This window comes from Trichosurus vulpecula, chromosome 2, assembly GCF_011100635.1.
Source record: "Trichosurus vulpecula isolate mTriVul1 chromosome 2, mTriVul1.pri, whole genome shotgun sequence".
NCBI classification, from domain to species: domain Eukaryota; kingdom Metazoa; phylum Chordata; class Mammalia; order Diprotodontia; family Phalangeridae; genus Trichosurus; species Trichosurus vulpecula.
The window spans coordinates 37,491,682-37,519,635 of record NC_050574.1 but is presented as its reverse complement, the minus strand read 5'-3'; the positions used below and the strand labels follow the sequence as shown (position 1 = coordinate 37,519,635).

The window sequence follows — 27,954 nt, the reverse complement described above, 5'->3', positions numbered from 1 at the left end:
TGATTTCATGAATTTTTTTTTTTACCAAAATTCATCACCTGACAGACATTTAGACAATTACAATTATGTTTTTGTTCACTTAATCTTAATTAGCAGAAGTTGTTAACTTAATCACTTACTATTAAGAGTTTGTTTGCTGATGGACCCTTCTGTATGTGACTAGTCTGGCCCTTGAATAGTTGTCTATCACCAAGGAAGTATCCAGAGCCTTTCTGGTTTGGTGTAAGCTGCTAGATTCACTTCTGATCCAATGGCCAAGCCTTCAACAGGGTCAGCTCCACCAAGACGAGGCACTTGGGGAAGACTTTACACAATATAACATTAAACCTAATGTAAATTACATATTAGCTTTTAAAAATTGTGTGATGAAAATACTTTTATCTTTTCATTTATAAACCCAGTCAAGTTTTCCTTTTCAGGAGTATTTTAAAATAGTTTGTAGAGAAGCACTTCTTAAACTATGGATCTTGACTGCATTACTGAATGTGAGGGGCTGCAAAAATTTGGCAAAAGTAAAAGATTTCTGAACATTCAACAACCAAAAATTAATTCAAAATCAAATACACAATTAATCTGAAGTGTTTCTGGCAGCACTTGCCCATGTTGCATTGTGTGACTTTACCGAAGCCTTGGTTCTGAACACAAATCATGCGCACTTTGAACAGTGCAAGCTGTCAGACCATGGAATACCAAAGAATCCTTCCAGAAACACCTCAGCTCAAATTCAAGACTACTGTATTTTATGAATTGCAGTGTTTTTACTGTACATACAAAGTTTTCTACTCTTACAGAAACATAATAGATTAATTATGGAAAACAAAGACTTTAATATTTTCCTACTGCCATTCCTCAGCATGTAAGTATCAAACGAGTATATCTTTGGATTGTATTGTGTTGGAATGTTTTATTTTAAAAATTGCTGTTATCTCCTTCTATTATAGAAACATTAAGTGTTTAATTGCAGCAAGTAAAGACAAAATAATATTTCTCTACCACCATTGCTATATGTGTATGTAAGTGTGAATATCCTTCTTTAAATTAAGCAAAATCAAATGTAATTTAATAAACTTAAGCTTGTATTTATTTGAAAAATTATTAGCAATATTTATTTATATTTTAGGACAAAATATTTTTTTTGCTCATGGACAAGTGGCTAAATTTAGATAGAAGAGGTAAAAATACTGATGACAATGTGGCAGAGTCATTGCAACCAGGTTGTAGTACACTTAAATTGACAGGAAAAAGAAAATATGTTGAATCATTTTTGCAACATGGATTTAATTCTAATAATAATGATGGCGTAGAAAAACCTCTTTGCTTAATTTGTAATGAAGTTTTGAATGTGGGGAGCATGAAACCAACCAAACTAAAATGACATCTTAATACCAAGCATGGAGCATACTGTAGTAAATCAAAGGCATATTTTGAACAACTTTTAAAATCTTCATATAAAGAAAACCAATGTTTTGAGAAATTTATTACTGTCAATGAAAAGTATTGACTTGCATCTTATAAAAGTTCTTATTTAATTGCAAAATCTAAAAAGCCTTATGTGATAGGAGATGATCTTGTTTTACCTGCTGCTATTAAAATATCAGAAATAGTTAATGAGAAAAAGTATGGGGATGAAATTTGTAAAATTCTTTTATCAAATGATACTGTTTCCAAAAGAATTTCTGAAATGAGTAATGGCTAACTCCAGCAGCTTATTACCAGGCTTAAGGGCAACCAAAAGTTTGCTATTCAGTTAGATGAGAGAACTGATATTTCTAACATGGCACAGTTGTTATTTTATGTATGGTATGTTTATGAAGGAAGCATACATGAGGAATTACTGTTTTGTCACCCTTTGGAAGGGCACACAAGAGGGGAAGATATCTATATATCTACCTATGCGTCTATATATCTATATCTTAAAGTCAATGAATTTTTCACAAATGAAGGTTTATGGTGGAAAAATTGTGTTGGAGACTGCACAGATGGTGCTGGAGCAATGATGGGCAAGAATGTTGGATTTGTAGCAAAAGTTAAAGCTGGTGGCAGTGAACATATCTCTTTTGCTCTCTGCATGATCCATTGGTAGGCACTTGTAGACGAAAAAAATCACCAGAGATGAATGTTATGCTTCATGATACTATCAAAATCCTTAACTTCTTCAAAAGCCATGCCCTTAATGGTTGTTTATTTTCAAACCTTTGGAAAGACATGAATTCTGATTACAAAAGTTTATTACTACATGCAGAGGTAATGTGGCTCTCAAGAGTGTGTAGTTCAAAGAGATTATTGAAATTGAAAGATGAAGCTATATTTTTGACTGAGCAGAAATCTGATTTTGTTAATTTTTCATAATGACTTATGGCTTTCACAACTGTGCTATTTTTTGGATATTTTCAAAAACTCAATTATTTAAATATGTCACTTCAAGGAAAAAGTTGTAACATATTGTGTTAAATGATAAAATTTAAAGTTTTACTAAAAAGTCAACACATAGAAGAATATGGTGGAAAATGGTTCTTTAGAAATGTGTACAGCTGCATATAATTTTATAATTGAAAATAACCTTCCCAAAGATTTAATTGTAAGAGTTATAATTGATCACCTGAGGTGCCTGGAGACACAGTTTCAGAAATACTTCCCTTCAAATTTTGATTCTAAAAAACTATGCTGGGTTCATAAACCATAATCAATTGAAATAAAAAAATGTCAGTCAGCTGCCATTAAAAGTTCAAGAAGAATTTGCTGAGTTATCAAGTGACATCAGTTTAAAACTTGAGTTTCTTAAAAAATTTTTTTTAAAAGGAATTTTGTCCTGGGATTAGGACAGAATTTCCAACCATTTCTGAAATGGCCCTAAACATACTTCTGCAATTTTCTGCTACATATTTATGTGAATCAATGTTCTCAGCATTGATGATTATAAAATCAAAGTATTGATCAACTCTGGAGAAGTTGAAGATGCTCTACATCCTTCAGTATCAAATATTCTTCCAAGATTTAATTCTTTATGTAAAACTAAACAAGCACATCCATCTCATTAGCATGCAAATTTCCTTTCATCTTGAACAAATGGTAAAATTATATGTATATCAAAGAATTGTTTTAAAATAAATTTCTTTATGATTTACTGTCAGTAAATGTTTGATTAGTACACCTATTTTAAACACTTATATACCCAGGGTTGTGTAAAAATTTCTTGGGCAAAAAGGGGTGACAGGTGGAAAAAGTTTAAGAATCCCTGGGCTAAAGAACTCTTTTTGAAGAATTGGAGCTGGCAGGATGATCTGGTCATAGACAACTGTGCAGCTGATTTTGTACCATTGGGAGCTTTGGAGATGAGTGTGTGGTGTGTGTGTCAGGCTCTGTGTGTGTGTGTGTGTGTGTGTGTGTGAGAAACCCTTTCCCCATTGGAAAGAGCTATCCTGGAGATGTGGGTGTTGGAATCTTGGAAAGAGGGATCTTTCCCATACTGGTAATATGGCTTCACAGAGTAAGGCAGATGGACTACATCCTTTTCTGGCATATCAGGGAGAAGCTACGGACTTGGGGTTCAGGAAATCCCCCACCCCTGGATTAGGGAAACACCATTGTAAGAGCTGCAGCAGATGTGCAAAGAGATTACATAGCTCTGAAAACTCCCTGAAGAGTGCTGGAGAACCTTGGGAGAGGGTCAAATGAAACCTACATGCCCTAGACATCTATCTTGCCCTACAAGAAAGTAAGGGAAAAGAGAATGGGGGGGAGTGGGGTGACAGAAAGGAGGGCTGACAGGGAAAGAGGGCAATCAGAATATATGCCATCTTGGAGTTGGATGGAGGGTAGAAATGGGGAGAAAATTTGTAATTCAAACTCTTGTGAAAATTAATGCTGAAAACTAAAAATATTAAATAAATAATGATTAAAAAAAGAAACCTACATGCCTTCCCAGGCATGGGTGTGTGTGTGTGTGGGGAGGAAGGGGAAATCACTGTTAAGTCTTGTTTTGTCTGTTAGTCTAAGAACTGCTGGCGAGCAAGGATTGTTTTAGGTTTCTTTGTGGTTGTCAGCACTGTGGACAGTTCCTCATAGTAGGTGCTTAATAAATGCTTGTTGCCTCAGTTTTACCATCCATAAAGTGAGGGATCGCTCAGATCTTTTCTCACTCTAAGAGCCTGTGGTTATGTGTTTCTATTTGTCTCTGTCACAGTGTGTGTGTGTGTGTGTGTGTGTGTTCTTCTGTCTTTGTCTCTCTGTCATTATCTTTTGGCTTTTGTGTCTCTGTCTCTTTGTCTGTCTCACTGCCAGCCTCTTCTGATTCCAAGAATCACTTCAGCCTCTGGCCTGGTGTGCCTTGGTTTCCTTCTAGGACAAAGCGTGCTTTGAGGCTGGGAATGCTTGGATCTCTTCTCATAGTGACATTCAATGCTCTATCTAGAGCCAAGAGAGGGAAAACTCAGGGCCAGGGCAATGGATACAGGCTAGGGAGAGACCAAGGGAGGGGGCAGGGAAGCAGGGATCCAGAGGGCCAGAGGGTATGGAAGATTTGGAAGGGATGGAGAGAACAGAAAACAGAAGTCAGAGTAGCAGGTGCCTATAGACCTAGACTCTGGATAGGCAGAAGAAGCAGGCAGGCAGGCAAAGTCTGCCTGAAATTCATCTTGGTGCCCCTGGAAGATGCTGCTGCACACCCATCTCTAGCATTCCTGCAACCTGTTGGTCTGTCTGTGTATCTCCCATGGGCTTCGACTGGGAACTCACTACTGTCTCAAAACCTCCAAGGGACACTGCCATTTCATCTCTGTCTCTGTCCTTTTCTCAACTTCTCTCCTCCCCTTTTTCTTTCTTCTCTCTGTCTCCTCTTTGTCTCATTCATCTTTCCTTTTTGTCTTTTCTATTTGGTCTTTCTGTCCTTTTCAGTCTGTTTTCCTCTTTCTCTCCTTTCTTTTTATTTCCCTCCTTCTTTCTCCCTCTCTCTCTCTCTCTCTCTCTCTCTCTCTCTCTCTCTCTCTCTCTCTCTCTCTCTCTCTCTTTCTCTCCCTCTCTTTCTTTCTCTCTCTCTCCTCCCCTCTTTGTTTTCTCTTCTTTCTCTTCCTTACTTCTCTCTTTTCCTTTCTTTCTCCCTCTCTGTCACTCTTTTTCCTTCTTCCTTTGTCTTCCATTCTCTATCCCCCATCTCTTTATCCTCCTCTTTCCCCTTTCCCATCTTTCTGCTTTTCTCCCTTTACCCCTCCTTCACTCTATATCTCTCTTACTGCTTGTTGGCAGTGTGCTTCAGTATACAGTGCTGGATTTTGGGGGGTCAGAGTGCTGAGGTTCCCATCTGAGTTCTGCCATTTACCTGTGTGGCCTCAGGAAAGTCATTTGACTGCCTTGGACCTCAGTTTTCTTTTGAGTAGTATGAGTTGGTTGGACCAGTTGGCTTCTAAGGTTCCTTCCAGCTCTCCATATATGATTCTGGTTCTCTGGTTCTGTTGTCTTCCTCCTCAGTGTCCCTCTTGGTCTCTACTTGTCCTTAGTCTCTCTGTGCATTCCCAAATCTTTCTACTCCTCTTTCTATCTTTTTCTCTCCCCTATAGCTGCCTTTCCACCTCTGCTTCTCCAAGTCCTGTCATATTCTGGGCAGATTTCTCTCTCCACTCTCCCGATTCCCACTTTCTTTGCCTATTTGCTGTGTGGGAAGCTTTAGGGGAAGGCTGTAACAGTGATCTCCTTCTGGCCCCAGGTCAGACCTGGGGTGAGGGAGGAAGGCTGGAGGTATAGCTGGAGCCCAGATAGGGTGATCCACCTTGGTACACACACAATGGAGAGCTGTAACGGCAGGTGAGGGCAGGACTAGGCTGGGCATGTCAGGGCTCCAGTTGGGTCAGGAAGGTTCCTAGCAGCTCAGATTGACCTGTCATGGACTCTGGTGGCTCCAAGAATCAGATAGAGTATAGGGAGTGTAGTGGTTATCAGTTTACTTTTTACTGTTCTTTGTCCAAGTCAAGACATAGAAAAAGAGAATGGGGGGAGCAGACAGAGAGAGACAGTAAGAGAGAAAGAGACAGAGAAGGAGAGGGGAGACAGGAAGAGACAAGGACAGAAAGACCCAGAGGAGAGACAGCAGCAGTTAGCATCCCAGAGTTGGGCAGGAACAGTGGCAGGTGTAGTAGGGGTATAGTGGATGGTACAGAGATTCTTGGATCCTATGCCCCCCTTTCCGTGGGCAGGAGGCTCAGAGGGGGGTGGTCAGGTCAGTGGACCTGGGAGCAACAGGGATGGGCAGAGAGATAACTTACCTGGGGTCGGAGCTGAGTGGATGTTAGGGTGGGGGGAGAGGACTAGCTAGGGCGGGGCCTCCCTCTTGGACTGGGCTTAAAGTCTTGGTAGGAGCTCAAAGTGGGGCAGAGATTGGACCATGGATTTCATAACACTCCTTCTCCTGACCGCCCTCTTGGGGCTCCTGCTCCTATTGGCACAGGGTCCCGCTGCTTCCTGGAGAGGCCGCCTCCCCCCAGGACCGCGACCCTTGTCTTTCCTGGGCAACATTTTGCAGATGGACCGTCATGGCCTCCTGAAATCCTTTCTGGCGGTGAGGACCGGCAGAACTGTCTGGTTGGGCGTGTTTGGGTCCCTTTGAGCACTTGCAGGTGTTAGTGATGCCGCCTGCCTCAGTTTCCCTAAGGTCTTTCCATACTGTGGGATGAGCACTTTGAGATTAATCACTGTAAAGGAAACAGGGGAGAGCCTAATGAACTTCTAGAGGTTTTCCTGGGGTCCCAAGGAAGTGTTCTCCCTAACTCCTTTATCTTGGAATAAATGCTGTGAGATCGTTCCCTGTGAGGGATTTCTGAGCCCCTCTTTCTCCCCCGTGGGGATGCCTTCCGACTCAGTTTTCCTCCTGGCTATTATCTAGGAATAAGTGTTTTGAGATCATTCATAAGTGGAGATGTGGGGGAAAGTTCAGTAATGGTGGGAGGGAGGGGTAGGTTTTTTCTGGAAGTAGTGGACCCTCTAGAAGAGGGGAAGTAAAGTGGGTAGAGAATGGAGGCACTTATTTTCTTTTTTGCCTCCTCCTTGGTGAGGGATGAACACTTTGAGATCCGTCCTACAGAGTGGTATGTGAGTATTGCAATTGATTGCCTGGGAGAGAGTTTTTATGGGGGGAGAGGGAGGAAAGAGGAGAGTTCTATTAGTTCCCTGATTGTTGTCTTCTATTTCTGCTTCTTCAAACAAAACAAGGAAAAAAAACCATGCATATATTGTGATCTTTCAGAGGGAAGGTAAGTCAGTTCCTGGGTTTCTCTGAGCTTTTCAAGGATGGAGTAGAGAGTACTCCCAGTCCTGCCTGCCCCAGGTCTCCTCTGGGGAAAGTGGTAAAGGGTTGGGAGAAGTTAGAAGTAAAGTTCATCAGCTCTCCAGCAGTGCCTTCCATAGGAATGGGAGTGGGGGGAATATGGGGATGGACAAAATGACATCTGGATTCCACATCATCCTTCTCACTGCCCACCAGGGATGGTCATTAGAACCTTGTCCTACTCCAACCGAGGCTCCTTGCTGGGGGGATCCAGAAAGAAGGTGGTTTGAAGGGAGGCGTAGGGAGAATTCAATCTCATTTTTTTTCTTTTCCTCTTAATGTTGTATTGACTCTCTTAATATTTATTGTGTTGTTACATTTTGATTTCCAAATTGTTTCCCTCCTTGTTCTCTTCCAATTTCACATTAGAGAAGACCAACATTATACATGCATGTATGTATGTGTGTATATATGTGTGTGTATATACACATATATAAGATATGTATGTATTTCTATTACTTCCATACATCAATTCTTTTTCTAGACATAGATAACATTTTATTCCATAAATCCTTCGTAGTTGATATGAATGAGCATATTTTTCATAATAGCTAAGTTACTGTTTGAACAATGTTGCTGTTAGTGTATACAATGTTCTCTTGGTTCTGCTCATTTCACTCTGCATTATTTCAAGCATGTTTTTCTGAAACCAACCTGCTTGTTATTTCTTACAGCACAACAGTATTCCATCTCTATCATATATTGCAACATATCCAGCCATTCTCCAAGTGATGGGCATCCCCTCACTTTCCAGTGCTTTGCCACCACAAAGGGAACTGCTATAAATATTTTAAAGCATATAGATTCTTTTCTCTTTTTCTTGATCCAATTGGGAAGCAGACCTGATGGTGATATTGCTTGATCAAAGGGTATACACGATTTTGGCACAATTCCAAAATGCACTCCAAAATGATCAGATCAGTTCACAGTTGCACCAAGTGTGTTACTGTCCCAATTTTGCCACATCCCCTCCAACACTTGTCATTTTCCCTTTCTATTCTTTTGGCCAGTCGGATAGGTGTGAGGTGGTACCTCAGAGGTGGTATAATTTACAATTCTCTAATCAATAAATGACAGAGCATTTTTTCACATGACTACATATAACTTTAATTTCTTCTTTCAAAAACTACCTGTTAATATCGTTTGACCACTTATACATTCAGAACTGATTCATATTCTTATAATTTGGATTGGCATTTGAGATATGATGTCTTTATCTGAGAAGTTGGCTATAAATACTGCCACCCCTCAATTTTCTGCTTTCCTTCTAATCTTGTCACATTGGTTTTATTTGTACAAAACCTTTTTAAATTTAATGTAATCGAAATGATCCATTTCATATCCCACCATGCTTTCTATCTCTTGTTTATTCATGAATTCTTCTCTTATTCAGGAATGTGATAGGTAATATATTTGAAGCTCTTGCAATTTACTTACGATATTTCCTTTTATGTCTAGGTCATGCAACCATTTTGACCATATCTTTGTAAATGGTGTAAGGCATTGGTCTATACATTTTTATGCCAGATTGCTTTCCAGTTTTCACAGTAATTTCCACCAAATAGTGAGTTCTTATGCCCACAGCTTAGACCTTTACATTTTTCAAATATAACGTTACTATATTCATTTACTAGCATGTATTTTATGCCTAATTTATTCCACATATCCACTATTGTATTTTTTAACCAGTGCCAGATAGTTTTGATAATTACCACCTTAAAATACAGTTTAAGATCTGGTAATCCTTCTTTTACATTTTCACATGAATTCCTCTGATATTCTTGACCTTTTGTTCTTCCAAATGCATTTTATTTTTTCCTTGTTCAATAAAATAATTTTTGGTAATTTAATTGGGATGGCATTGAATAGGTGGACTAGGTGGAATTGTTGTTTTGATTATATTGACTCTGCTCTGTGTCTCTTTCTTACCATCCCTGTCACTTCCCAAAGAAGTGAGGTTAAAGCAAATGGAACATTGGAGTCTTAACTGTTAGGAGAAGATATGATCTGCCAGGGATGGTTGAGGGGAAGATAATTCTGCCTTTTGAGGTAGTTCTCCAAGAAGTCTGGCCAGATCATCAGTCATTTACTGGACTACCAGTGACACATTGGGCCAGACTGTGGGGGAGGAGAGGAACTTCTCTGCCTCTGATGCTGAATTGGCAGGATGGGATAGAGTAAGGGGGAGTGATTCTGGGTATAATCTTAGAAGCATAGAAAATCAGAGCTGAAAAGGCCTTTAGAATACAGAATGTCAGGCCTAGAAGGGCCTTTTGAATATAGAGCACAGAATATCAGAGCTGGAAGAGACCTTGGAACTCAGAATGTCAAGAGTTGGGAAGGACCTTAAAACTTTGAATGCTGGTAGGGACCTTAGAACACAGAAGATAGAAGGTTAGAGCTACATGGGGGCCCCACAGCCTTCTATTTTAAATACATCCCTCTCCATTATACAGAGGGAAATGCCTTGTACCAACTGACATCTAATGGGGTGTGGCTTTTCCCCACCATGGCTTTGGGACAAGTATGGGGATGTATTTACTGTGTTCCTTGGCTCTCGACCTGTGGTTGATATGTGAGCCTGAGGCTGTGAAGGAGGCCCTGGTGGAGAAGGCTGAGGAGTTCAGTTGCCAAGCACCCGTGATGATCATTGATCCAGTCTTCCAGGGGCAGAGTGAGTGGGCCATGCCATGGCAGAGGTTGGGGAAGAGTGACAAGGTGGTGGTAAGGCTCGAGGAAGGAGGGACTTCAGATTCTGAAGATCAGAGAAGGAGACAGGTAAGGGCTGAAGATAAAGTGAGGAGGATCAGTGTGGACAGAGGAGAGTGATTAGAATGCAGAGGACCACGAAGAGGGAAGAAAGATTTGAGGAAGGAAGGATGTGATTAAGGCAAGGTCCCAAACCCCATCCTCTTTTCCTTTAGGGGTTATCTTTTCTAATGGCGATACATGGAAGACTTTGCAGTGATTCTCTCTGGCCACTCTTCGAGATTTTGGGATGGGGAAAAGAAGCATTGAAGAACAGATCCAAGAGGAGGCCCAGTGTCTGGTTGAGGAGCTCCAGAAATCCAAGGGTAAGAAAAAGGATGCAGGCACAATTAGACAAGAGAGAGATAAAGACAGCCAGGGAGACACATCAAGAAAGAGATGTGTAAAGACAGATATACTGAACGTAGCTGAGATAGAGTGAGAGACAGAAGATGAGAAAGAGAAGAAGAGAACCTGACTATTAGGGAGGCATAAAGGATTGGGGCAAGACTCTGGTGGTGGAAAGGAAATTCCTTTCCCCAGATGCAGAGTTAAGGGGGAGTGGTGGTATTTGCTGGTACAATCTTAGAAGCATAGCAATTGTCCAGAGGCAGAAACATGGACACAGAGGAACAAAGAAGCAGAAACACTGGAGATATGGGAGGTTCCCACTGACCTCCTGAACATCTTCTCTCCACTCCTCCCCCCTTCCCTCCACTCTTTTTCCATTCTCTTCTTTCCCCAGGAGCCTTATTGGTTTGAACTGTCCTCTTCCATTTTATCACTGCCAACATCATCTGCTCAACTGTGTTTCATGAACGCTTCTCCTATGATGATAAGGAGTTCCAGGACATGATGAACAAGTTCACTGACACTTTTGCCATAACAAGCTATAGGTGAGGCTTGGGATGACAGTGATAGAGTGACACTGGGAGAGAGAAAAGGAAAGGAGGACACAGGAGAAGATGCAGAAGAAGAGAGGGCATTGGAGGACATCAGAGATCAGGGACCCAGAGAATGGACACAGGGACACAGGGAAGGAAGAACACAGGGAGTGGGAATCAGGGAAACAGGTGATAGAGATGTAGGAAGGCATGGGCACAGAGAGATAGTGAGTGTGAGGATGCAGGGAGCAGGTACATTGCAGAAGTGACAGAAGGAGAGTGGCCCAGGCATGGGGGAATGCTGTCACCTATGGAAGTCAGGGGGCTCATCCTATTGTATCTTCCCTTCTTCCTCCACGTCAGCTGTTTGAGCTGTTTTCAGGTTTCCTGAAGTTCTTTCCTGGTCCCCATCGGTGTGCTCTCAACAACGTGGTGTTCATCAATACTTTCATTGTTGACAAGGTGGAGAAGCACAAAGTGAGCCTGGACCCAGTGCCCCCCAAGACTTTATTGACGTGTACCTGCTCTGTATGGAGAAGGCAGGCAATCCCTCCCCCCTCTAGGTACTCAAAGTTTCTCTGTGTATGTGTGTATGTGTGTTTGTGTGTGCGTGTGTTCGTGCGTGTGTGCGTGCATGTGTGTGTGTGTGTGTGTGTGTGAGAGAGAGAGGGGGGGGGAGAGAGACAGAAAGAGAGTTCAAGGAGGGAGAGGGGAGGGGAGAGGGAAAGACTGAGGAGAGGTGGGTGGAGGGAGGCTGGAATGAAGTGAGAATGAAATTCAATCGTTCTCTTGATGAAATTTAATGGCCAGCACCCCTTCTCCTTGTGAGGTAGGGACCAAAAGAAGGAGAGAGGTTAAAAGATTTTGACAAAAAGAAAGGGAGCTATAGAAGGAAAGGAAGAGAAAGAATGATTGAGAGTTGTGGAGAGTGTGATAGAAAACGAAGGAGGGATAAACACAGTGAGGGAAAAAGAATGACAGGGTTTTCCCAAGGCTCTTTTCTCTTCTGAGTCCCACCCCCTTTCTCTTTCTCTTTCTCCCTCCTTGGTGCTCTCATTAACTGCCCCATTACCTCTCCCAGGTTAAATAACCACTTCTATGTAGAGGCAACTCTAGAGAGCCAGCCCTCATTTCTCTTGTGAGCTCCAGCCCCACATTTCCAAGTGCCTGCTAGACAGCTCCTTCTACAGCGGGGACCCCATAGGGATCTCACATTGTAAACTCCAGAACTAGATTGTAAGCACCTTGAGGGAAGGGACTGCCTCTTGGCTGTTTTTGTATCCCCAGTGTTTAGCACAATGCCTGCCACAGAAAGGTGCTTAATAAATGTTTATCGAATGAAAGAATGAAGATACTGGCAAAGGATTTCACATCCCCTCTCCCTCTTCCCCATCTATCCATCCTGCAGTCTCTAGTATTTCTATTTATGGAATCATCACTTCCCAGTTAGCCCCCTTTGTAACCTCAGAGTCATTGACTCTTAATTCTGTCTTGCACCCCTTGTCCAATAAGATTCGAAGCCTTACCATTTCACCCTTAATGGCAACTCGGTACTAAGTTCCACTCACATGACCTTTCCTCTACTTCAAGCCCTTAGTATTTCTTAGCTGGTTTAGTGCAATAGCTGCTTGATTAGCTTCCCCACTTTGCATTCCGCCCCCCTTAGTAATCTAGCCTCCAGTCAGTCAGTCAGTCAGTCAGCCAATAAACATTTATTAAGTCCTTATTGTATGCCAGGCACTGTGCTATGCATTGGGGATACAAAAAGAGGCAACAATACAATCCCTGCTCTCAAGGAGCTTGCAATCTGTTGGACCCCCACAGCTGCTAAATTGATATTCCTAAAAGCATAGACCTGACTATTTCTGTCCTCTCTTCAAGAACCTTCACGGGCTTTCTATTGCCTTAGAATAAAGTTAAAAAAAATCTCAGTCTGGCACCTAAAGCCTTCCAATGTGCTTCTCTTTTCAGTTATCTCTTACATTGTTCCTTTTTGAATTTCCTATTCCAGTACCAAATTGGCCTTCAAGCTCTCCTCTTCCTGCTCACAGGGGATTCCATATCCTGCCTTCTTGTCTTTGCCCAAGCTGTGGCCCATGCCTGGAATGCCATCCCTCTGTTCTTCTGCCTCACAGAATCCCTAGTTTGCTGCTGAGCCCAGCTCAGGTGCCACTTCTTACATGAGGGGTTTCCTATTGCCCTCAGTTTTTCATGCTATCTTCTTCTTGACATTACTTCATAGTACTTTGGATGTAGACTTTGGTTTTACTCATCTCTGTGTATATCTCCCTTGTCTCCAAATGGAATGGAACCCCCCCCAAGGGGATTGTTTTGTTTTTATGTTTATATTCTCAGCAGCTGGCAAGACGTCTTTCACTACTTGGTAGACACAATAGTTGCTAGATGAATTGAATGGAGAGAGAGAGGCAATGTGGTTCAGTGAAAAGAGCATTGGATCTCGGTTAAACTCCACCTGTATCATTTACTACTTGTGTAACCAAAGGCAAGTCATTTATCTTCTCTAGACCTCAGTTTCCCCACCTGCAAGATGAGAGATTTGTACTATATGTCCTCCAAGTTTCTTTCCTACTCTAGAACTATGGACTAGAAATAAAATGTCCACGTGCGAGAGAAAGGAGATGGAAAAGGAGGTGTACAGAATGGGAGTTGAAAAGGCATGAGGAAGGAAAAACAGAGAAGATTGTGTGTGTGTGTGTGTGTGTGTGTGTGTGTGTGTGTGTGTGTGTGTGTATGTGTGTGTGTGTAGATAGGAAAGATAGCCCATGAGCTAGACAAAGGTAGAAATATACCATGGGGATGGAGGGAGACAGAGGAAGAGAATACAATCAGAGGGACAGAAGGAGGAGGAGACCTAAAGAGAAGAAAGGGGAGGGGGAGATAGAGACCACAATGGAGGGCTTTAGAGAGAACCAAACACTGAGAGTCTGAGCCTTAGTGATAGATGTGAAGGATCAGGGAGGCTCAGACACATGAAAGGAGAGACTCTGAGGCTAACCTATGGTCTCCTCCTTCTCTTTTTCTTCCTGTCTTCCTCCTCCTTTTCCCTAGGAAAAAGGCATTGCTAACACTGAGTTTCACTACAAAAACCTCATCCTCACTGTCCTGTCATTATTCTTTGCTGGCACCGAGACAACTAGCACCACCTTGAGCTATGGCTGCCTCCTGCTCCTCAAGTACCCCCAGGTGGCAGGTGAGTTAATGGGAGCAAATCCAGGGACTGACCCTTCTGCCCAGAGATTGGAGATAAGCAAAGGCTTGGAGTGGAGGTGGAGGTCTAGTGGAGGAAGGGAGCCTGTTATAATTGGTAACAAGAAGACAGCTTTCCTCAGCCTCAGTCCCTAAGCCCCCATCGCTGACAAAGGACTCTGAGACATGACTTAAGGGTAAGGGATATAATGGTCACTTTCCCTTTGTCCTCCTGTGCTACAGATAATTCTAAACAGCTCAACTCTCCCATGGGAAGCTATCTCCTGAAGATTCCTCACAGCTATTCTGGCCCCCATCTAAATGGAGAAATTCACCCAGTTATTTAAAATGTGTACATATATATCTAATTCATATATACACATGTATATGCACACATACACATATCCATATGTATATACACACACACATACACACACAAACACACACACACATATGCATGCAGTTTTCCTTCTGGTGCACTTCCTATGAATTGGGTTTATATGCACTTTTCTTTGTCCCAGAGAAAGTCCAGGAAGAGATTGACCAGGTGATTGGGAGGAACCGTCTTCCAGAGATCAAAGATCGAGCCAAAATGCCGTACACCGATGCTGTCATACATGAGATCCAGAGATTCAGTGATCTTCTCCCCATGAGTGTGCCCCATTCTGTGAGTCAGGATACCTCCTTCAGGGGCTACCTCATTCCCAAGGTAAGACCAATGGCATCCCCAAGATTTTTTAAGCCATTCCCTTCTAAATCATGTAAAGGAACTCAAGATCCCATGGAACCTATGACTAGATGACCATTCTAGAACATAGAAAGTCAAACCTTGAAGGGCACTTAGAACACAGAAAATAGAACATCAGAGTCTAACGGCTCTGAGAATATAGAACAGAAAATGCCAAGCAGAAAGGAAAGTTAGAACAAAGAAAGAGAATGCTTTACTGAGTAAAGTTTTCCAGAGTTAGAAAGAACATTGAAAATAGAATGCTGGCATTCTAAGAACCCATAAGGAAGAAAAGAGAGAGTGTTGACACTGATGGGGACCCTGGAGATCCCTTCCAAGGCATTTATTTTATAGGGGAAGAAACAGAAATCTGAAGAGAATAGGATTTAACGATAAAGTTGTATCCACTTTACAAAATGTTTCTCTCATTGATCTAGTATATATGTTGAACATATGTCAGTGAAAGAGCTGGAGCCAGAATTTAGGTCTTAAACAAAGAATACTAGGAGGTTAGATAGAGCAGATATTGCCTTTTTGTGCCGCACTCTTCTCATCTCTACAGTAGAGTTGTTGGATTAGAGAAGCTCTATGCCTGTGACTTTATCATCCCAGACTCCAATGTTTGTTGGTGCATGGAAACTGATGGGCAGTCTTATTACCCTGCCTCATCCTCCAAGGGTCTAAGTTCTGTTGTGGCTCAGGGTGATCTGGTCTCCTGGTGCCTACAGTGACTTGGGGCTTGGCCTAGCATTTCTGCAAATCTCATCCCTCATGTGCCCTTGGCTCTAGGTTAAGGTACATCTGCCTTGCCCTGGAATGGCTCTGCTTGCTCAGGTTATGACCTTGCTGTGGAGGGCCTTGACGGTCTGTCCTTGGGTGATGGGGAAGATTTAGTGGAGCTCACTTTCTACCTCTGGTGATATTTCCCTCCCACGGCAGGGCACTCATGTGTACCTTGTCCTGAGCACAGTCTTGCACGATCCCCGGTACTTTAAGAAACCTTATGCCTTTGACCCCAACCATTTCTTGGATGCTCAGGGATCTCTGAAGAAGAGTGAGGCCTTTATTCCCTTCTCTTCAGGTAAGCACTGCCCCCAAGACCCATAGAGACTCTCCCTGGAGACCCTCCCCTCAAAGGCCAGCTAAAGAAAACCAGCCCTATGCTATATCTTTCCATAGGTTTTCACTTCAGGTTGACCTGGAAGCTGAGAGGCCATTGGGAAAGATGGGTGATATTGAATAAATTGGAACTCAAGGCCCATAGATGTCCCCTCCCCACACACTATCCCTCTTTTCATATTTGTATGTAAATACAGTATAATGCATATATCATATAACCTAAATATATCTCTTTATATTTATCTTCCTTTATCAATCTATCCTTTATCATATCTCTATTAGCAAAGCAGAATTTCAGTAGCTCAGAAGAAATGTGAGACATGCAGAATTAGACATTTCCATTCCAAATATTCATATGGACTATTTGTGGTAGAGCCTTTCCCGTGTTTCTTGCTCTGATCAGCCTCAGTCAGACACACTGTACCTTGACCCTCACATAGTGATGCCATTTTAGTCCTCTGAGCATGAAGGACATCAGTCAAACCAAACCTTTCTCAAGGAAGCCAAAGGCAGAATTTGGCAGAGGAAACAATATCTCTTTGTCTCCATTGATCTTCACCCAAACGCCCTCCACCCTGCTTCTCCACTTTATTTCCTGAATACCATGACATGCATTTATCTTCTTAATATATAATGCCTTTGGAATATGATGCACCCACCTTTCTGCTCGCACATTTTTGGTCATCCATGTCTCCAAGCCTCAGTGTACCCATGAGATCACATTTTGCTTCCTTGCATTGGGTTCTCTGGCTCCTCCTTTTTCTTTCTCATCCATATGGATTTCTGTAGAGATACTAAAAGCCATGGACTTTGTTGCTGGCTTAATTCTCAGGCCTCTCATTTTCCCCCAGAGTGACCCTGTTCAAGGCCCTTCCTTTCTCTCAGCCTCAGTTTCCCCATTTGTAAATGAAGACCTTGAACCAGATGGCCTCTGTGGTCCCTTCCAGCTGGAGGATTGTGGTCCTAAATCACTTTACCTCCCTGGGACTCTTGTGTTTGGAGAAAATTCCTGCTGAGGTCCCTTCTAGCTCTCACCCTCTGATTCTATGGGAATCAGGAGAAAACATTTATGTTACTGCTCTCATCTGGTGGACATGAAGGAAGTATTTTGCGTGGTTTCAAGATGGTCCTTGAGGGTTGGGGTCCCCTTGGCAATGGCCTCCATGACACTCTTCTCTGTACCCGTAGGGAAGCGAACCTGCCTTGGAGAGGGCATTGCCAGGATGGAACTTTTCCTCTTCTTCACCACCATCCTACAGAACTTCTCCCTGAGCTCTTCCATGGATCGTGATAGCATTGACCTCATTCCCAGGCTGAGTGGAGTGGCTACTGTGCCTCCCACCTACCAGATTCAATTCCACCCCCGCTGAAGGGAGCCAAGGCTGAGGCCTGGAGATGCAGCCACTGGGCCAACCTCCCTATCATCATCAATCATACTATCCCAGAGGTCAACTAGGCTGAGAAGAGTCTGAAGGGACATAGCACCATTCACCACCCTCTGATGAGGGAAACTTGAGCAGAGAGGGGATAGAAGTAGCTTCAGTTTCCTCATTGATAAAGTGAGTGGGTTACCTCTGAAGACCCTTCCATATCTAGATTAGTAATGATTCTATGTTCCTAGTAAGTGACCTGAACTTCCTCCTATCCCCACGGTGCCTCCTATAACCTAACCTCCTTACATCCTACATACTCAGCCTATGTCATAAGAGGGAGTCAGATCCATTCTTAGTTCTCTTGTGTCTCAACTGGGTGGTCATGAAGCCTCTGTCCCAGGAGAGAGGAGCAAACCATACGATGGCACAGCAAATAGAGTGTTGGCTTTGGAGTCAGGAAGACCTGGCTTCACACCCTTCCTGTGACATTGACTTACTGAGCCTCAAGATCAGGGAGAAGTCCCTTTCATTTTTGCACCTCTGCAAAAGGAAGACAATAAGATCATTGGTATCAATCTCACAGGGATGTTCTGAAGCTCAGCTGACATTATGCATAAAAAGCATCATGATTTTTTCAATGGGACCTTTGATTTTGCGGGTGGAGGGAACACCCGATACAGTTCTCCTGTCTACATCTGCTTTCAGTGAATGGACTCAGGGAGGTGCAAGAGAAACCTCAGCTGCAGTGATTTGTCCATGGTGACATGACCCTGACAGGATGGTCAGAGATGGGCATTGGACACGGGTCTTCTGGTCTCTCAGGCCAGGTCTGTTTACATTCTGCTAGTCAGCCTCTCAGAATGCTATTTAAACATCAGATACCAGATATTCTGAGTGAGAAGGGACTTTGGAAGGTAGAATGCTGAAGGGTTTGCTGTTCATTGGGTGGCTGGGAGGCTTCAGAAATGAACTAGTCCAATATACTCACTTGATTTTGATTCATTTCTTAACTTTAAGAAGTGTTTATTAAGCATGTCCTGTATGCATAGTAATATGCTAGACACTGGGAATACAAAGATGATCATTCTTTTCCATACTGTACTCTTCAAATAAAGCATTTAAAGATGTAATTGAGAGCTTTTGGTTTTATATCCTAGTAATTTCTGAATATCATCCCCCTTTCCCTGCTCCCCAGGCAGAGGACCTGGTTTGAATCTGACCTCTGATCTCTGCTGCCTAGCTGACCTTAGGGGAATAATTTCACTTTTTAAGACCTCATTTTCCTTTTCTGTTACAGGAGGGGGTTGAACTAGATGGACCTTAATGTTCTTTTCAGCTCTAGGTCTATGATCCCATCGTATGGGATCTGTGATCCTGCATTTTCAAGAGATGGATAAACAGGATTAGGGAGGAAAAAGGATTTACTTGTTTAAGGTCACTCAGTAGCCTTGGATGGTGGAGGGCAGAACCACGGGCAGAGTCAGGGCCTTCTGTCTCCCAGTTCCAGGTGTCTTCTATCCATCAAGGCAGAGAACCTTGGTGTCCCTATCCCCTTCTACAACTTTAAGTCCCTGAGGAAGTCTGACCTAATTTCTATCCCTGCTACTCCATGTCACAGCCTGGCATCCACCTTCTCTGTCCTCACTATGAGACAAGCCATGGGACAGGGCTGTGTGCCACTGGGCTCCTGCTCAGATAGATTTCTGAGCTCTGTTCTTTGAAATCTTTACAACCCACTTCTTCGATGTAACTGGTGGGCTGATGAGGGAGGGTAGGAGGAGAGGAGAAGCCAGGAAAAATGTTTCCAACCAATGTACCCAGATCAATCATGACGGTAAGTTGCTTGGAAGGGTATGCTTTTTTTGAAACCAATGTTGGACAGAAATTACAAGAACTGTTCTCACTCAGGGTGGGCAAGGTTTAGTTTCTCCTGTAGACTGGGTTCTCTTCAAGGGCTGTTTCTTGCCTTCCCCAACCATACCACACCAACATCCCACTCCAAATCTGCCTACCACTCCCACTCCACTGTGCTCTCTGGAATGTTGGTGTTACAATTAAGAAATTTGTTTTCATCTTCCATTTTGTTTCTCACTCTCCCCATCTTCTGTTACTCACTAAATCCTTTCTCCATCCTCATGACATAACTTCTCTGGTTACCTTTTCCTGTACTTTTTTCTGCTTTCATTCATAATCCCTGACTCATTAGTCATTTTGGGATAGTTGCTTCCCATTGCCACTTCCTGGTTCTCCTTCTACTATCACCACCCAGTAACCTCTCCTTCTTTGAAGTTCATTCAATCCATCTTTATCACTCAATTAAAATTCTGGTGGCTGTTGTCTAGTGGCTGAAGGAGATTCCTCTTCCTTCCCCAGTGAGTCAAGTACCTGGCATTCTATCTGTCTCTCCTCCTCCAATTCTGCCTTCATACCAGAGAATCTTGACATACATATTAATGCTCTCTTAAACACAAACTTCGCAGTTCTTCAATCTCCTCAGCCATACAGATAGATGGTTATACCTTGATGTTCCCCTCACAAATGTGAGTGGTTTACTTCCACAGAGTTCATGAATGCTTAAATTCCTTTATCTGTTGATAATCTTTATCATTCTATCTTTCCTTCTGCCTTTTCTGCTTTGTGACCTCTACACTGTTCTTCATCCTCACCTTGACTTCCAATCTCTGCCCTCCCCAGTTCCTTCCCAGACCACCTCCACACTGCCCCCCAAGGCCCATCATGCTTTTCTAGCTTCCCTATTTTGACCCCTTATTGAATCACTTAAACTGCATGTTATTTCTTTCAGTGGAATCTCTTGCCCTCTCATCCTTTTGTGAGCATTTCTTGACAAACCCTAGCCTTGGATTGCACAATTTTCTGGCTTCTTTCCTATTCATGTGCTGCTGAATGGAACCAGAGAAAAATCACAAAATCATGTCGATTCGGTTCACTACCATTTTTTTGTTATGTACTCTGAACTGAATTCTCAATGGAGGAAAACCAGTTACAAATCCCTGAGGAATTTGCTCCCCAGATCACTACAGTGTCTATTCCAAGCCTTTTCATCCTTTCTCAAGCCTCCCATGGTACTGATCTGAGGACTTTGCTTCATAAAATTTCATAAAAATTGAGGTTATTCTTGAAGAACTCCTCTCCTGTTCCTGATCTCATATGACTTAGATCGTCTTACTCCTTGCAAAGCACCTTCCTTTATCTACACTGTTCATCCCATTGCATCACATTTTCTCTAGCAGATTGCCTCCTCTATCATCACATTTTCTTTCCAACCTTCTGTTAATCAATCTATTTGCTACTCCTTTGCTACCCACAAACATACTCATCTCTCCCCCATTCTTTAAAAATAATCTCACTTTCTCTGACCATCCCTGTTATGCACCATTCTACACCTCTTCTCCCTTTCCTGGACAAACTCCAGGAAGATATCTCCATTAGGTGCTTCCACTTCTTTTCCTCTCACTAACTTCCAAAGTCTCTGTAGTCTGGCATTTAATCTCAACATTGAACAGAAACCATTGTTTCCACTCTCTTTTCCCTATACTCTCTCCTCTTCCCAATCACTATCCTCCCATTCACCTAGGTTCACCTCTTAGTCCTTCTTAAATCTTCAATATCTCTCACCTGCCCCCCATCTATTCTCTTGTTAAGTTCTGTTATTTCTATTTTCACAGTCTCTCCTGTATAAGTCCCTTTCCTTTTCTCTCCAGTCACACAACCACCTCCTTGGTGCAGACACTAATCTTCTCATATCTGGACTCTTGAAATTACCTTCTGGTTGGTCTCTTTTCCTCAAGCCTATGTTTCTATCCTAGTCCATCCCCCATTCAGCTGTCAAAGTGGTCTTGCTCAAGTCCCTCTCTTATCCAATGAATCCCAGTGGCTCCCTATGCCCCTCCATGTCCCAATCAAATATTAAACCCTCTGTTTGTATTTTAAAGCCCTCTATGACCTGACCAGTCTTCTTACACTTTGCTTTCCTCCATTTACTCTACCATCTATTGATACTGACTCGCCTTCTTGGTCTTCTCCAAACAAGCCACTCCATTTCCCACCTCCATGCCTTCTCACTGCCTGCCCTTATGCCTGCAATGTTCTCTCTTACCTCCACCTCTTGGCTTCCCTGTTCTCTTTCAACATTGAACTCAAATCTCACCTGCAAGAGACCTTTCTTGATTTTTCCCCTCCCCTCACTCAGTATCTTCCCTCAGAGACATTGTCTCTATCTTTCATGTACAACTGTTTGAAAGTTGCTTCCCCCAATCAAATGTGAGTTATTTGAAGCAAAGGCAGTATTGTTTTCCTCCCTTTTTATCCCTAGTGTTTAGAACAGATCCCTCCATAGAGTAAGTAAGCATACAAAGAAAATTTATTGACTGACTCCTATTTGTTTTATGATCATGGGCATGCCACTTAACAAGACTCTGAGCCTCAACGTCTTCATTTTTAATATGAAGATCATGTCACTTATGAAAGACTTGGCTACTCTGATTAAGACAATGAACCAAGACAATGGCAAAGGGTCTATGATGAAAAAATGCTATTCACCCCCAGAGAGATATCTGATGAACTCTGAGTGCACATTGAAACATATTTTTTCCACTTTATTTTTATCTCTCTCTCTGTGATTTTTCTTTAGCAACATGGCTAATATGGAAATGTTTTGCATGACTTCACATGTAAAATCACTATCGTATTGCTTGCCTTCTCAAGGGGTAGGAGAGGGATGGGAGGGAAGGAAAAAATTTGGAACTCAAAATTAAAGAATGGAATGTTATCATTTTTCTTAATGTAATTGGAAAATATTAATGAAAAAATAAAATATGTTTTTTAAATGGGGATCATAATACGTATTTTACCTCCATGACAGGCTTGTTATGAAACTCCTTTGAGATAATAGATATAAAGTACTGTGTTTTTTTTAAAGATAAAACCTGTGATTTCTTTGAGAAAGGACTTTCTACTGAGGAAACTCCCTCTGCCAATGCAAAGCTGAATCTGCTCTCTACCTAATGGTCTTAGGGAGTTTCTTGGGTGGTGCTCAGAGATCAGTGACTTGTCCAGAGTCACACAACCAGGATGGGCCAGAGGTGGGCCTTGAACTCAGGTGTACTGGTCTCTGAGGCCAACTCTGCATGCACTCTGCCAGTTCAACCCTCAAAGTGCCATGTAGATGTCAATTATTGTTATTCCAGGTCAGAAAAGACTTTGGAAAGTAGCTGGAGGAGTGTTTCATTTTATAGGAGGGAGGGAACCATTACTGATGACCTAGTCTAGAGGCATGTTAGAGACAGCTGAAATTGTATCATGACAACCAAATGGTTAAATTTTCTGCATGAGCATTCACACCTCAAAAAATTGTGAACACCATAAATTAGGGCTTGAGTGACTGTTTTGTTGATTGTGTACTTCAGAAAATGATGGAGCAGATCTTAATAATGCCAATGAAAATGTGTCCTAGGTACAGTGCCCCCCCCGCCCAATTTGCTGGCACAGTCTGACATTCCAGTATACTTAATTGATGTGATTTCAGTTAAATTCATTTCACTTCAAGAAGTATTCATACTCCAAAAGTATTTATTAATAACCCACTGTATGCAAGATACTAGCCTAGGCTCTGCAGATACAAAGATAGAATGAAAATTAGTTCCTGCCCTAAAGAATCTTAAATTTTCCTCTGTAAATAAGATATTTATTTTATTTTTATTTTTTTATTTTTATTTTTTTATTTTTTTAATTTAAATTTATTTATTTAACATATTTGGTTTTCAGCATTGATTTTTACAACAGTTTGAACTACAAATTTTCTCCCCATTTCTACCCTCCCCCCCACTCCAAGATGGCATATATTCTGGTTGCCCTGTTCCCCAATCAGCCTTCCCCTCTATCACCCCCCTCCCCTCTCATCCCCTTTTCCCTTCCTTTTTTGTAGGGCAAGATAAATTTCTATGCCCCATTGCCTGTGTATCTTATTTTTTTTTAAATGCAATTTATTTATTTAACATATTTGGTTTTCAGCATTGATTTTCACAACATTTTGAATTACAAATTTTCTCCCCATTTCTACCCTCCCCCCCACTCCAAGATGGCTTATATTCTGGTTGCCCTGTTCCCCAGTCAGCCCTCCCCTCTATCACCCCCTTCCCCTCTCATCCCCTTTTCCCTTCCTTTCTTGTAGGGCAAGATAAATTTCTACGCCCCATTGCCTGTGTATCTTATTTTTTAGTTGCATACAAAAACTTTTTTTGTTTTTGAACATCTGATTTTAAAACTTTGAGTTCCAAATTCTCTTCCCTCTTCCCTTCCCACCCACCCTCCCTAAGAAGTTGAGCAATTCAACCTAGGCCACACATGTATTATTATGTATAACCCTTCCACAATACTCATGTTGTGAAAGGCTAACTACATTTTGCTCCTTCCCAACCCATCCCGCTTTATTGAATTTTCTCCCTTGACCCTGTCCCCTTTCCAAGGTGTTTGTTTTGATTACCTCCACCCCCATCTGCCCTCCCCTCCATCAACCCCCCCGCCTTTTATTTTTTTTTTTTATCTTCCTCCCTCTTCTTTCCTGTGCGGTAAGATACCCAACTGAGTATGTATGGTATTCCCCCTCAGGCCAAATCTGATGAGAGCAAGGTTCACTCATTCCCCCCTCACCTGCCCTCTCCCCTCCTCCCATAGAACTGCTTCCTCTTGCCACCTTTATGCAAGATAATCCACCCCATTCTATCTCTCCCTATCTCCCTCTCTCAGTATGTTACTCTCTCATCCCTTAATTTCATTTTATTTCTTTTAGATATCTTCCCTTCATCTTCAACTCACCCTATGTCTGCTCTCTCTCTTTTACATATATATATATACACACATACATAAACACATATATATATATACACATACATACACATACATACATACATATACACATAGATATATGCATACATACACATTCACTTATATATATACATAAACATATGTATATATGCATATTCCCTTCAACTACCCTAATACTGAGGTCTCATGAATCATACACATCATCTTTCCATGTAGGAATGTAAACAAAACAGTTCAACTTTAGTAAGTCCCTTGCAATTTCCGTTTCTTGATTACCTTTTCATGCTTCTCTTGATTCTTGTGTTTGAAAGTCAAATTTTCTATTCAGTTCTGGTCTTTTCACTGAGAAAGCTTGAAAGTCCTCTATTTTATTGAAACTCCATATTTTGCCTTGGAACATGATACTCAGTTTTGCTGGGTAGGTGATTCTAGGTTTTAATCCTAGCTCCATTGACCTCCGGAATATCGCATTCCAAACCCTTCGATCTCTTAATGTAGAAGCTGCCAGATCTTGGGTTATTCTGATTGGGTTTCCACAATACTCAAATTGTTTCTTTCTGGCTGCTTGCAGTATTTTCTCCTTGATCTGGGAGCTCTGGAATTTGGCAACAATATTCCTAGGAGATTTCTTTTTGGGATCTATTTGAGGAGGTGATCGATGGATTCTTTCAATTTCTATTTTGCCCTGTGGCTCTAGAATATCAGGGCAGTTCTCCTTGATAATTTCCTGAAAGATGGTATCTAGGCTCTTTTTTTGATCGTGGCTTTCAGGTAGTCCAATAATTTTTAAATTATCTCTCCTGGATCTATTTTCCAGGTCAGTGGTTTTTCCAAGGAGGTATTTCACATTGTCTTCCATTTTTTCATTCCTCTGGTTCTGTTTTATAATATCCTGATTTCTCATAAAGTCACTAGCTTCCACTTGCTCCAATCTAATTTTTAAAGTAGTATTTTCTTCAGTGGTCTTTTGGACCTCCTTTTCCATTTGGCTAATTCTGCCTTTCAAGGCATTCTTCTCCTCATTGGCTTTTTGGAGCTCTTTTGCCATTTGAGTTAGTCTGTTTTTTAAGGTGTTGTTTTCTTCAGTGTATTTTTCAGTATTTTTTTGGGTCTCCTTTAGCAAGTCATTGACTTGTTTTTCATGGTTTTCTCACATCCTTCTTATTTCTCTTCCCAATTTTTCCTCTACTTCTCTAACTTGCTTTTCCAAATCCTTTTTGAGTTCTTCTATGGCCTTGGGCCAGTTCATGTTTTTCTTGGAGGCTTTGGTTGTAGGCTCTATGACTTTGTTGTCTTCTTTAGGCTGTATGTTTTGGTCTTCTTTGTCACCAAAGAAAGAATCCAAAGTCTGAGACTGAATCTGGGCGCATTTTCGCTGCCTGGCCATATTCCCAACCAACTAACTTGACCCTTCAGTTTTTCAGTGGGGTATGACTGCTTGTAGACTAACGAGTTCTATGTTCTACGTTTGGGGGGGAGGTGCCAGCTCTGTCAGAGCCGCACTCCTCCTTCCCCAAGGACCCCCAGTCCAGACTGGGCTTAGATCTTCAGCAGGCTGTTGCACTCCTGCTCTGATCCGCCACTTAATTCCTCCCACCAGGTGGGCCTGGAGCCGGAAGTAACAACAACTGTAGCTGCCCCACCTCTGCTGCCCCCGGGGCTGGAAGCCGAACCCCGAACTCCTTCTACTCCTGCAGCTTTTCCCACTAACCTTCTCCGCAGTCTTTGGTGTTTGTGGGTCGAGGGGTCTGGTAACTGCCGCAGCTCACATATTCAGGGCGCTAGGGCCCCCTCCGCCTGGCTTCTGGTCTGGATGGTCCACGCCGCTCAGGCTGGGCTCTGCTCCACTCCGTTCCCAGCTCCCAGCTCCGTGTGGAATAGACCTCACCCAGAGACCATCCAGGCTGTCCTGGGCTGGAGCCCTGCTTCCCTCTGCTGTTCTGTGGGTTCTGCCATTCTAGAATTGGTTCAGAGCCATTTTTATAGGTTTTTGGAGGGACTCGGGTATGGAGCTCACTCTAGTCCGTGCTTACCAGCTGCCATCTTCCTGTGTATCTTATTTTTTAGTTGCATACAAAAACCTTTTTTTTTGTTTTTGAACTTCTGTTTTTAAAACTTTGAGTTCCAAATTCTCTCCCTTCTTCCCTTCCCACCCACCCTCCCTAAGAAGTCGAGCACTTCAACCTAGGCCACGCATGTATCATTATGTATAACCCTTCCACAATACTCATGTTGTGAAAGGCTAACTACATTTTGCTCCTTCCCAACCCATCCCGCTTTATTGAATTTTCTCCCTTGACCTTGTCCCCTTTCCAAAGTGTTTGTTTTGATTACCTCCACCCCCATCTGCCCTCCCCTCCATCATCCCCCCCTTTTATTTTTTTTTTATCTTCCTCCCTCTTCTTTCCTGTGGGGTGAGATACCCAACTGAGTATGTATGGTATTCCCTCCTCAGGCCAAATCTGATGAGAGCAAGGTTCACTCATTCCCCCCTCACCTGCCCTCTCCCCTCCTCCCACAGAACTGCTTCCTCTTGCCACCTTTATGTGAGATAATCCACCCCATTCTATCTCTCCCTATCTCCCTCTCTCAGTATGTTGCTCTCTAGTCCCTTAATTTCATTTTATTTCTTTTAGATATCTTCCCTTCATCTTCAACTCACCCTGTGTCTGCTCTCTCTCTTTTACATATATATGTATATATACATACATAAAAAGACACACAGATATATATATATACATACATACACATGCATACATATACACATAGATACATACATACTCATTCACTTATACATATACATAAACATATATATATATATATGTATGCATATTCCCTTCAACTACCCTAATACTGAGGTCTCATGAATCATACACATCATCTTTCCATGTAGGAATGTAAACAAAACAGTCCAACTTTAGTAAGTCCCTTGCAATTTCCGTTTCTTGATTACCTTTTCATGCTTCTCTTGATTCTTGTGTTGAAAAGTCAAATTTTCTATTCAGTTCTGGTCTTTTCACTGAGAAAGCTTGAAAGTCCTCTATTTTATTGAAACTCCATATTTTGCCTTGAAACATGATACTCAGTTTTGCTGGGTAGGTGATTCCAGGTTTTAATCCAAGCTCCATTGACCTCCGGAATATCACATTCCAAGCCCTTTGATCTCTTAATGTAGAAGCTGCCAGATCTTGGGTTATTCTGATTGGGTTTCCACAATACTCAAATTGTTTCTTTCTGGCTGCTTGCAGTATTTTCTCCTTGATCTGGGAGCTCTGGAATTTGGCAACAATATTCCTAGGAGATTTCTTTTTGGGATCTACTTGAGGAGGTGATCGATGGATTCTTTCAATTTCTATTTTGCCCTGTGGCTCTAGAATATCAGGGCAGTTCTCCTTGATAATTTCTTGAAAGATGGTATCTAGGCTTTCAGGTAGTCCAATAATTTTTAAATTATCTCTCCTGGATCTATTTTCCAGGTCAGTGGTTTTTCCAAGGAGATATTTCACATTGTCTTCCATTTTTTCATTCCTCTGGTTCTGTTTTATAATATCCTGATTTCTCATAAAGTCACTAGCTTCCACTTGCTCCAATCTAATTTTTAAAGTAGTATTTTCTTCAGTGGTCTTTTGGACCTCCTTTTCCATTTGGCTAATTCTGCCTTTCAAGGCATTCTTCTCCTCATTGGCTTTTTGGAGCTCTTTTGCCATTTGAGTTGGTCTGTTTTTTAAGGTGTTGTTTTCT

At 42.1% G+C, this 27,954-nt stretch overlaps 1 pseudogene; it reads left to right on the top strand.

Moving 5' to 3' along the window:
- Positions 1-6,373: 6,373 nt before the first annotated feature.
- LOC118837727 lies at positions 6,374-17,431 on the top strand (annotated as a pseudogene).
- The last annotated feature ends 10,523 nt before the right edge of the window (positions 17,432-27,954 follow it).